General features: G+C 32.2%; 1 long non-coding RNA gene across 1 annotated transcript in view; it reads right to left on the bottom strand.

Annotated features, from left to right (window-relative positions):
* Positions 1 to 13,002, bottom strand: part of LOC122716278 — an 83,040-nt gene that overhangs the window by 69,950 nt on the left and 88 nt on the right. Inside the window, exons 2-3 of the long non-coding RNA XR_006346989.1 lie at positions 12,702 to 12,831; positions 11,751 to 11,857 (exon numbers count right to left, since the gene is read on the bottom strand). This is a non-coding gene — a long non-coding RNA (uncharacterized LOC122716278). The remainder of the gene's footprint in view (positions 1 to 11,750; positions 11,858 to 12,701; positions 12,832 to 13,002) is intronic.

Below are 13,002 nucleotides of genomic sequence, written 5' to 3'. Positions count from 1 at the left end.
CGTCCTTTTTATTTTCCAAATTCATTATTCCCCGTTCGACCGATTCGAAACTTCCAAGCACTCGTCTCAAATCTTTTCCCCCTTCGTTTCGAAATTTTTATCAATGTTGGATTGCTGCTCTCGAATTGAAATTTTTTTTTTAAAAGAATCCATCGATCTCTTCTTAGGGGTAAGGATCTTCGTACATCGGAAGAATCCTAGAAAACAAGGGAAAAGAATAGGAAAGAATCGTTGAACGAGATGTTACGACATCGTTCCTTTGATTTTTCATCCAAATTTATCGAATCTATGCAGAAACGATTCTTTCGCTTCCTATGTGCGCGACAGAATTTATTCGATATATCAAGCGAGAATTCTCTTAATCGGATTATAATTGTAATTTACAAATTCGAGTTTGCAAATTGTATTTGTGTATTTGTATTTTCCAAATGCGTAATAATACGTTTAATGATAATAAATAAGCTGCGGATTGTTTATGCATTTGTGGGATATTTATAAATGCATAAATGTATACAAAATTCATATGATAAGCAATATGTGCTATATACTCACAAAATATCAAAGGAGATGTTGTATTCAAGGGATGGAATACGATATCTTTATTTAAATTCTAAAAACTTAGAACTGTTTAAACTTCTTTTCTAATCGTCCATTGTTAATGATTGTAAAAAAGAAAAATAAAAATAAATTATTTCCTTCTCCTATCTCTTTCTACGTAAAACGGTTCAGGTTCGTGGATACGTTGCGACCCAAGAGACTAACGAAAGCAGGCAGGCACCACGAGACTGCACGAACCAAAACCGAAATCCTTCCTGCGGGATCATTAAAGGCACCGTGGATCCCTGTGCCGCATACGTTTACTAGGTGCGAACGTGTTAAGGGATTTCCTGAACCAACCTGGGCCACCAAGTGGCGAAATTCAGTCCACTATCGAAACGCTATATTTCATCATCCCTTTCGTCATTATATAATTTTTATCATCTCGAAAAATTACATCTTTATTCGTTCCTTCGAAGTTAAATTCCTGTAATTATATAATTTTATCGTCTCGAAAAATTACATCTTTATTCGTTCCTCCAAAGTTAAATTCCTAACTTAGAACGAAATAAATCTCACGAAGAAAATATTACGAATTCATATTCGAAATTTCATCATCCCTTTCGTCATTATATAATTTTATCATTTCGAAAAATTAAAAAAATTACATCTTTATTTGTTCCTCCAAAATTAAATTCCTAACTTAGAACGAAATAAATCTCACGAAGAAAATATTACGAATCCATATTCGGTATCGAAATTTCATCCCTTTCTCCATTATATAATTTTATCATCTCGAAAAATTACATCTTTATTCTTCCAAAGTTAAATTCCTAACTTAGAACGAAATAAATCCGTTCCTACGAAGAAAATATTACGAATCCATATTCGGTATCGAAATTTCATCCCTTTCGTCATTATATAATTTTATCATCTCAAAAAATTATATCTTTATTCGTTCCTTCGAAGTTAAATTCCTATAATTATATAATTTTATCATCTCGAAAAATTACATCTTTATTCGTTCCTCCAAAGTTAAATTCTTAACTTAAAAATCTCACGAAGAAAATATTACGAATTCAATATCGAAACGTAAAATTTCATCATCTTTCGTCATTATATAATTTTATCATCTCGAAAAATTACATTATTATTCATTCCTCCAAAGTTAAATTCTTAACTTAAAAATCTCACGAAGAAAATATCACGAATTTTGATCTAAATTTTTCACGTTCGTTTAATGAAAAATAAACTATTAGATTTATTATATAATAATAATTTCGAACAAAGTACGAATGTATCGACGTGTTATGTGTATGTTTCAGTCGATTTGGAAAATTCTTAGGGAAGAAGGAAAAGATAAATGAGCAAGAGAGGTGAAAAATCGGTTAAAATCTCGGTTTATCCCCCGGATAAACTGGCTCGATGTCGAAAGCTGGTATCAGGTTGAACCAATTGCTGAGGGGGATGAAGACCCTAGCCGAGCGAGTCTTGGAGAAGCGGCGATTCGGCTTGTGAGAAATTCGATGGGTTTATTTACTTGTCTGTTGTGATGTGTGGTGCAAGCGTTGGTGGCAAACGCGTGAATATGTAAATGTGTCACTTTCAGTTTGAAGTAACTTTGTAAGAAAATTTATTCTTCGTTTTAATGTCGTTCCATTGCAGATAATTATTACATTTACAAATGATCATGTTGGAAATACTTGTAATTGAATTAATTGTCAAAGCAAGTATAAATTGATCTTCGATAAATGTAAGTATATATATATATATATATTTTAGACAGTGGCGCATGAAATTAGATCTAACTCAAATTAAATTAGGATAAATCCAATTGTAAGTTAAACCACAGTTTCATGTTCAAATAAGAGCAAAATTTAATCGAGCTAATTTGCCTAAAATCTGCTGAGATTAGCTTAGATCCATCGGTGTAATTTAATCTATGTTACTTAAATCTGTGTTACGATCGTGATTTAGTTAAATCTTTCACCTTCGTTTCATTCAATTATATAAAATATTTTCCATAAACTCTGCGTCTATCTTCTTAGAAAATATGAAATCAATAATAGTCTCCTTTGCTCAAATTCTTCGTCCCCTTCCCTGTCATTAATTTCCAAATAAAGAGCATCGTTTGAAACTCCAAGATCAATTTTCCTCAACTATTTCCATTATCCCTTCTCTCCTTTTTTCTTTGAAATTCGCCTCGTTTTTTTTTTTTTTTTTTTTTTTTACCCTCAATAAATCAATCACGACTGCAACGAAGAAAATGTTTCAGTCACCGTGCCATCTTTTATACTCGAAATCAAATTCGAATTTTCGATCCAAATTATAACGCTTATAAAAGTTGAATCGAAGTTGAAAATTGAAGAAATATTGAAATTTAATCTCGATGTAAATCGATCAAGATTCGAGCTTCTCCTTTATATTTTTTAAAAATAAAAGAAAAAAGATCAACGAAAGAAAAAGAGAAGGTGAAGAGAATTAAAATAAATATTCGATATTCCAAAACTTTCCACTTACGGATACTAATACAAGTATCGAGATACGATCTTCAACTTTCCAACTTCTCCTCGCATTTTATCCAGAACAGGAGGCATAATCGATCGAAAGATATCTTTCATATATTCCACCAATTTCGCGTTTTTCCTTCTGGGAATACCAACTTTTATTCCCCCTCCCCTAAAGTTGCCAAATCTTCGAGAATTGATTAGAAAATTGGGATGGGAAAGATCGAAGAGATGGAAATATTATAACACGAATCACGGATCGTTCGTATTTTCTTTCATATTTTCCAGGGTACGGGGTCATAAGTCGTTCCACACCCTGAATCCGCATCGTGTACGCTCTTTGCTATTCATGTATGCGCAAAGACGATCGCGTAAACGAGTTGGCAGTTTGCGCACGGTGAAGTTCAGTTACGGCAAGTTGCTCGTAAATCTCTGTTCGCTCAGAACTCGGGATTACCTTCGAGGACTCATTAGATCCGGAATTGCTTCCTTATTTGGGATCATACTTCTTTCACGGTGAAGTGAAACCCGCCGACGCGCTACTTTCTCATATAGATGTGTAATGAAACTTTAACCAATGAGCGAACATAAGAACGGAGTTGTCGAGACGATGACTCCATTACAGTCGCGTATTAATTCATCGCGTAAAATCTGAATTTTCGAAACGAAAATCGCTTCTTTTTTTACCACTCGCCATTCCATCGTTTCTTTCTATCGATTGTTATCATAAAATTGCTTTTACAAATTTTCAAATCGTAACACTCTCAAATCTTATTTATACTCCTATTTCCAAACAATCTATATATTCTCTAAGTTTCACTTTTCAAAAAATCCCTTTTTCCACAAGTTGTTATTTTAAATTATCTACAACAATTTCCAAAATTTCCTTAAAATTCGAATTCTGAAATAATATCTCTCCAAATTTTCAAGATAATGATAATACCTCGAAAAAATCCCTTTTTCTCCAAGTTGTTACCTATTTCCAAATAATCTATATATTTTCTAAGTTTTACTTTTCAAAAAATCCCTTTTTCCTAAGTAAGTTATTATTTTAAATTATCTACAACAATTTCCAAAATCTCCTTAGAATTCGAATTCTAAAATAATATCTCTCCAAATTTTCAAAATAATAATACCTTGAAAAAATCCCTTTTTCTCCAAATTATTATCTATTTCCAAATAATCTATATATTTTCTAAGTTTTACTTTTCAAAAAATCCTTTTTTCCCCAAGTTGTCACCTATTTTCAAACAATCTATATATTTTCTAAGTTTCAAAAAATCCCTTTTTCCTCAAATTATTAACTATTTTAAATTATCCACAACAATTTCCAAAATCTCCTTAAAATCCGAATTCTGAAATAATATTTCTCCAAATTTTCAAGATAATGATAATACCTCGAAAAAATCCCTTTTTCTCCAAATTGTTACCTATTTCCAAATAATCTATATATTTTCTAAGTTTCAGTTTTCAAAAAATCCCTTTTTCCTAAGTAAGTTATTACCCATTTTAAATTATCCACAACAATTTCCAAAATCTCCTTAGAATCGAAAATTCTGAAATAATATCTCTCCAAATTTTCCAATGACGATAATACCTGGAAATAATTCGCTTCAAAAATTTAACTCGCTGGCGAATCGTCGATGGGAATCATCGCTCCCTCCTCGATCAATTTTCACCCGTTTAACCACCGCCGATAATCCGAATAAAATTTCTCGTCGAGCGAAGGAGAGGAGGCTGCACACTAGGAGGCTGCTCTCGAGCCTCGTTCTCGAACCTATCAAGCGGATACGCGCGTATAACGCGTGGGGCATACGCTTGGCGGGCGGTGTTGGCGCAACGTCGAGAGGATTATGTCCTGTTTCCAGAAACGAGCGGTCAGCGCGCATACAGGCCCGCATACCCACCCCTCGTCCTCTCTGCGTTTCATGCAAATTGCGTGACCCGACGCCGCGCTCTTAATACCAGTGACGCTCGCAAAATAGTTTTCCAATATGATCAATCCTTTTTGCGGCTATCTCTCGTCGCCCTATCGTTTGCGTATCACCCGTTCGGGATGAAGGGTACGAGAACGTTTAAGCTCGGATTTCTGGGGAGGAGGGTAAGAGAATAGCGGATACGATAAAGGGTGATGGTTGTAGGAAGTGTTTGAAACGTGGCTCTAAATGAAGAAGTAAATAAGGAAGAAGGAAGAAGATTTGAAATAATAATGTAGATATTGAACGATATCGAATTTGTCGAGAAAATGGAAAATTCGTTATAGGAATATAATGAAGTTGACGAATTTTGAAATATGGATAATATAGGTTTGAAACGTGGCTCTAAATGAAGAAGTAAATAAGGAAAAAATAAGAAGATTTGAAAGATTTGAAATAATAATGTGGATATTGAACGATATCGAATTTTTCGAAAAAATGGAAAATTCGTTATAGGAATAATGAAGTTGACGAATTTTGAAATATGGGTAATATAGATTTGAAACGTGGCTCTAAATGAAGAAGTAAATAAGGAAAAAATAAGAAGATTTGAAATAATAATATGGATATTGAACGATATCGAATTTTTCGAAAAAATGGAAAATTCGTTATAGGAATAATGAAGTTGACGAATTTTGAAATATGGGTAATATAGATTTGAAACGTGGCTCTAAATGAAGAAGTAAATAAGGAAAAAATAAGAAGATTTGAAATAATAATGTGGATATTGAACAATATCGAATTTGTCGAGAAAATGGAAAATTCGTTATAAGAATAATGAAGTTGACGAATTTTGAAATATGGATAATATAGATTTGAATGAGATTTTAGTGAGAGGATGATGCTAGAGAGAGTATTTGAAATGTGGCTCTAAATGAAGAAATAAATAAGAAAGAAGGAAGAAGATTTGAAATAATAATGTGAATATTGAACGATATTGAATTTGAATTGAAAAAATGGAAAATTAAATGGAGAGTTATAGGAATACATCGAAGTTGACGAAGTTTGAAATATGGATAGCATAAATTTGAATGAGATTTTAGTGAGAGAGTAATGATTATAGAGGATGTTCGAAACGTGGCTTTAAATGAAGAAGTAAATAAGGAAGAAGGAAGAAAATTTGAAATAATAATGTGGATATTGAACGATATTGAATATGTCGAAAATTAAATGGAGAATTATAGGAATACATCGAAGTTGACGAAGTTTGAAATATGGATAACGTGGATTTGAATGAGATTTTAATGAGAGGATGATGATTGTTATAGAGAAACGAAATGTGGCTCTAAATAAAAATTAAGGAAGAAAGAAATTGATAGATTTAAAATCCGATAATGGATAATGTGGATATTGAATGAATTTGTTGAAAAAAATTATACAAATACGAAGTTGACGAAGCTTGAAATATGGATAACATAGATTTAAATGAGATTTTAATGAGAGGATGATAATTGTTATAAGAAGTGTTCGAAACGTGGCTCTAAATGAAGAAGTAAATAAGGAAGCAGGAAGAAGATTTGAAATAATAATGTGAATATTTAATGATATCGAATTTGTCGAAAAAAATGGGAAATTCCTTATACAAATTTGACGAAGTTTGATGAAGTTTTTTTTATGGATTTGAATGAGATTTTAATATCGAATTCGTGTACAAAAAAATAGAAAGAGGTTGATTAGAAAATACGATTTTGAATTATAAAACGTAGCATGTGTTTGAAACATGAACAAAGCATCGAATTCACGAAGAAAAAAAATGGAGAATCTATTAGAGAATATCGAGATTGACGAGTTACAGACTATCGATATTTTTTTATTCAAACTATTATCAGACCATGAAATTAATACATTTCCAGATATGTATTATGATTAAATGTCGATCAATATTTTCGACGATGAAGAAAAATTTGATAGAAATTTTAGAAGAAAGAATTTTGTCAATAAAATAATTGAAAGAAAGATAAATTAGATTTAATTTCATCGATCTAAAGTAGAAAAAAGAAAAAAAAATTTTTTTTAAATTTATCACTCAAATCATTTAAAATCAAAAGGAATAAATTTTATTGTCCCTACATTATTAAACTCGCACGTCAGAATATGTATCGTTTTATTCGAAACACGAGGGGCCTGGCATGACCCAATTACAGCCGACCGAGGCTAAACAGTGAAACAAACCTATTCATCGTGATCGTCTAACAAACTGTTACATTTCAACTGCGCCATATTGATCACATTTCGCATAAACGAGACAGCATTTCGCAAACAGCATTGTCGAGTAACAGAGAGGCGCAGGTACCGACAGAATCCTCGTTATATTCGATCTAATCAAAGTTTAATCTGCACAGCCTACCGGATCGACTACGTGTTTACATCTAAAGGTACATCCAGTACATCGAGAGGATATGTATTAGGCCGAGCCCGGAAGAGATCTTCAGGTAATGGAAATTGGAACGAAATTGCAGGCTCGTCGGATGGGGGCGGCTCCTTTCCGACCCTCAACTCAACTCGCACAACTCGCGAGGAATAAAATAAAATCCTAATTTAAGAGTAATTTATATTTGCTAAAATTTTTCTTTCCGCGTTCTAAATGTATATACATATATATTTTTTTAAACCTTTGCGAGAGAAATATTTGTAGACGATTGAAAAACGAGAGATATGAGTTACGAGTTATAATATTCTTAAAATTATTTAAATATTTTACGAGTTTTCTATAGAATTTTTAATTTGTAATTTTTCTATTTTTTTTTTTTTTTTTTTTTTTTTTTTTTTTTTTTTTTTTTTTTTTTTTAAGATACTTGGATTCTATGGAACTGTCCTATCTTACGGTGGCGCGAGACTTTTAAAAATCAAGCGATGCAAGCCACTGTGACCATTTAACGTTATCTGGTCAACCGTTTAATTGATTTAACCGGTAACACTATTAACAGCGAGGTTACCCATCTCACAATCTATCCCAATGAAACGCTTCGTTGATACCCACGCTACGATACTCGTTACGTTTCGTGAAATCGATACCACTCCGCGTCATAATGTGTCCTATAATCGTCAACTGCGATCGGTATGTGTATACTTGAGGACATGTTTACACAAACAGAGATTCGAGCCTGATGAAAATTTCAAACAACTCTGAGAAGAGAAATAATTAATTCGAATATACGAAATAAAAATCTTAAATTAATTCTATACCGGTCAAAAGAATCGAAAAATACAATAATGTAACAAATAGTTTTATTAATCAAGTATTTATCGATTGTTTTATGATCCGATTTTATGGTCAGCCAAGTAACACGAAATATGCACGATAAAAAGTATAGTATTTTGTAACGAAACTTTAATAGCGATCCAATCTTTCATTCTAAGAAATCTATCTTACACCACTTGCCTGACATTATCCCTCTTTTACTCATTCTTTCGTCATCTGATCCTTCTTTTGCCTCATTTCTTGACAAGCTTGAAGTTAAAGGTACTATTTTCACAAACGAAAATAACATACAGCAACGTTTATCGCGATTCAGAAGGAACGATGCTCGATAAGTAACTTGACAATAATCCTTTCAAACTTATATCAACCGTGGGGGAGTCGATCCATAAGTTAATGAAACTATCTTCGAAAAACATCGATTCGGGGGGAGGATCTGTTGGCGATAATTTCCAAGTTCGTAATTACGTCTAACGAGGTGAACTTCCAACCAAGACCACCACCCCGTTGGAAGGGAAAGTTTTCCAACGGGGGGGGGTGAAAGAAAATTTCACGCCCCAAGGATCGCGCCGAGGGGCAGAATAATCGATCGATTTCGGATAAGCCGCGCGATAAAGGGTTGCACGGCGAGCAGAACAGGTGTGTTAAGTAATTAGCAGGTGTAAGTGTGTTGGAACGTGTTGAGAACGAGCCACACGCTCGTTCATCCGGCGTCCAGCCTCTATCCCGTTAACGATCTTCGTTAACTCGATTTTATTACGTTAAGTCGACTAATCCGGCTCCAACTGACCGCTCCTCGATTATTCTCCTTAGACTCTATACACCCCCTTTATTTTTCTACTCTCTTCCTTTCTTTTCGCGTCTTTCAACGAATATTTAATGTTCCAACGATTAAGAGAGATTGGATAAGCGAGACAGATAAAAAGTGTAGCGGGATATAAAAATTTCGAATTTCCAATTAATATTCTGACGTGGCTAAACAAGTCGATATCAACGAATTTTTTCTCGAGAAAACGTTTGGCTAAAAATACGGCTGATCACGATACATTCATTCGCGCATTTGTATTTCATATATAAAATAAAAAAGAAGAAACGATATAAAAATCTTTTCGATTTAATCACGATCTAATCATGCCAACTGAAAAAAACGAAAGACACGATATAAAACTCTTGCAAAATTTAATAACCATGCAATACTAAACAAAAGAAGAGGAGGAGGTTGCAAAATTTAATAACCATGCAATACTAAACAAAAGAAGAGGAGGAGGAAAGAAAAAAGGAGAAATATTTGGAAAAAGAAAAATCTAGCCCGAATCTAGCAATCATATAAAGAGAGAGAGAAAAAAATAGGATACCCTTCCCCCCCTCCTTTGTCGAATCGTCGAGTTCACAGACAGAGCCGCGTATTAACTTATCCAAGCATTCACGAGAGCGTGGGCGGCGATCGAATTTTCCTAAGTTCGATGCTTTCGATTATCGCTTTACACCAATATATATGTATATATATATATATATATATATGTATGTATACATATCTCCCATTTGACCATTTACATCCACGCGTTCCTCAATGAATTCATATAAACTGCATCGTTTCACAGCCGGCCGGTTGCCGATTTATCGGGGGATTTATCGCTTAATTCCGCGCGCGCGAGCGCAACAGGGGGATATGTATACTTAATCGGTGAAATTATTCGAAATTACGCGGAACGTAATGTTTATTTACGCTCATCGGCGACGCTTGTACACCGCGAAATATTATTTACATCGATGCACGTTCAATTACTTGGCGCGAATTATCGTCGAGAGACTGGCTGGTACGCGATTCATCGATCGAGGTAACACAATGTGTGTGCGTATGTGTGTGGTGTGTGTGTGTGTGTTGCGTGAGAGAATGAACGTGGCTTTGGGGAAGTTTGAGAGAATTATGGAGTATGTGGATATTGTTTTATGTATACGTAAGATTTGCAGAGTGCAAATGGAAGATTTAACCCTGGGGGTCGTACGATGTACGAGTTCACGGAGAGGAAATTTTATTGTGAAATTTTTGGGTGAAATGGGTTCTTCTTCTTATTGGAAGAAGTTTGGTTTCTTTTTTTTTTTTTTTTTTATTCGACGTTATAAGTGTTTTGGAATTTTTTAAGAATTTTTTGAAACCTAGAACTGTTGGGAATAAGGGTAAAAATGAAAGGTTTAGGATAAGTTGCTTGAGGAGAATTAGGAGGAATTTTGAAACATCCTTTGTGGAATTTGTAGATTGCTGAGAATTTATTGAAACACGAGAGATTTGTCGGAATTAAAATTTTTTTAAATCGGTAATATAGTATATTTTTAATTTCGGAATATGTATCGAATGTATCGATGTAAAATATTAAACAGTGAAGATGATATGAAAACGTTGCTTTTTGTAGGATCAATCGATCATAGATTAAATGATGTTCCCGATGTTTAATATTGAAACTCTTGCATCCGATATTCATTAAAAATATAATATTACAGATTTTTTTAATTACAAATATATTTTAAGTAATTTTAAGTAAAAAAAAAAAAAAATATATGTATAAATGTATTTAATTATAATACATATAATTGTAAAGTTATTGCGATTTTATAAAAAGAATTGTGTCTACAAAAATAAAACAGCGAGATAAGTAGAAAAAAATAAAATCTATATTTAATTATTCATAGAAAAGATAATACGAACAAAATTTCCATTAAATTTAATTCTACTAATTTCCTCCGCTTATTTACTCCACTTTAATTAATTTTCAATCTTTCAACTACATTTAACATCATGCTTTATCGTTTCAACCGTTTAAAAACCTTAATCTCCAACGATAAAACATAACAAATCGCACGATTATATCCTGCAAAATGAATAAACCGTGTAATTTATACCGAACAACAAAACCGTGAATAACAATCGAAAATCTCGAAATCGAAATCCTGTTCGATCATCATAACTCAACTTCCTCAATTTCAAAAATCTATCTAACCCCGCAACATCGAACAAACGTTTCGCATTTGCAAAAATTTGCAAAACATAGCCACGTCGCGTACGTTCGATTATCCACGACAAATTATTATTCGACTTCTATTCGACTATGCATATCGAAACGTAGTTTATCAATCGCGAACGCTATCGAATGCTATCAGATCGATCGGATGAGGATATTTTAATTGCATCGTTGGGGAATTTTTTTTTAAACGCGTTTCCGATCACGCGATTTTCGAAATTCCGATCGGATAAAAGTGGACACGAGACACAACATTTTTATTTATTGGTCGATAAAATAAAATATATAATAGATTCGCAACATAGAAATATATTTAAAGAAGGATTATTCTTGTAGAATTAATAAATATTAAGAAAATATTATTATTTACAATGTACAAAATTACAAAATAAGTATTACAAAATAAGTATAATGCAAATTTTTATATAATACAACCAATCACCCGTGTCGATTCGGACTTTTCATCCTATGACATGATTGAGTGATTGGAGGAACAAAAATGCATGCGACTCACCGTCAGATGCGAAGGATGTTGTCCTCAAAGTTGTTATAAACCAATAACAAGACATCATGGAAGCTATTTTCACGTATAAAGGATGTAAGTAGAAAAATGCAAAAAATCTGTAAAAAAAAAAAAAAAAGAAAGAAAGAACATTACAATTTAAAATACCATAATAATTTGAAAAAATTGAAATAATAACGAATAAAATATTATTAGATTTGCAATACAATAATAACGAAGATTGAAATTTTAATAAAATATAATAATAATAATAATAAATTGAAATTTAAAAATTGAAAATTTAATTATATTTCGGTAAAAAAATAAAAATTATTAATATAAAATATAGTTATCTCTTTGTATGATAAATGATTGTTTTATCTTTTCGAAAGAAGCACTGACTCTATACCGAAAATGAATATTTAAAAAAAAATATAAAAAAATAAAAGACTATTGATTCAACTGTTTAAATTTTATTCAACGAACAAACACTGACTTTACATTCACGTATGAATAATAATATGTAATAATTATGTGAGCTATTATGCTCTAATAAATATTAAAAATACTATTACAAAGCAAACACTGATTATATGATCGCATTGCATGCACAATAACTCTCTGAATGTAAAAAGTAAATTAGTAAAACGAAATGGAATAGAAGAAATTTAATATTTTTCTCCTCTAACCTTGAGAGTATATAATAATACTACGAAGTTCTATCGACTATGCGCAATATGAAAACACGCTCGAATGTGTTTGTGTATTCATGAGAATAGAGGTTATCTACTAATGACGACGTTCTTTACAAAATTCGCGATCGAAATATGATGAAATATAAAAGCAAAATCTATTTCTACTTTCTACTTTAATCTTGCTCGGTAAAATATATATATATATCAATTATGTATTAAATTCTCATTATTCAATAGTTATAAAAAGAAAATTTGTAGATATATATACCTCAATCGATGATTTGTTGAAATAAATCATGGCTGAAGCTGTATGAAGGGATTCCAATTCAATCGAATTCGTCATTAAACCGTCTTTGATGTATAACTTTACTTCCTAATAAAGTTATTTTCGCAATTATCTACACAAAAAATAAATAAAATTAAAACAAATTACGTTAGAATAAAGCAATAATCGAGTCTATATTTCGTCTGAGAAACTCGTGATACAAGCTACCGGTATATAATAGTCGAGAAACGAAGAGAGAAGTTCGGAAAACTACTTAATTTCGATATGATAATGTTCAATAAAT

Source organism: Apis laboriosa, unplaced genomic scaffold (assembly GCF_014066325.1).
Source record: "Apis laboriosa isolate Shangri-la unplaced genomic scaffold, ASM1406632v1 scaffold43_cov150, whole genome shotgun sequence".
Classification (NCBI taxonomy): Eukaryota; Metazoa; Arthropoda; class Insecta; order Hymenoptera; family Apidae; genus Apis; species Apis laboriosa.
This window is presented reverse-complemented; position numbering and strand designations above follow the sequence as displayed.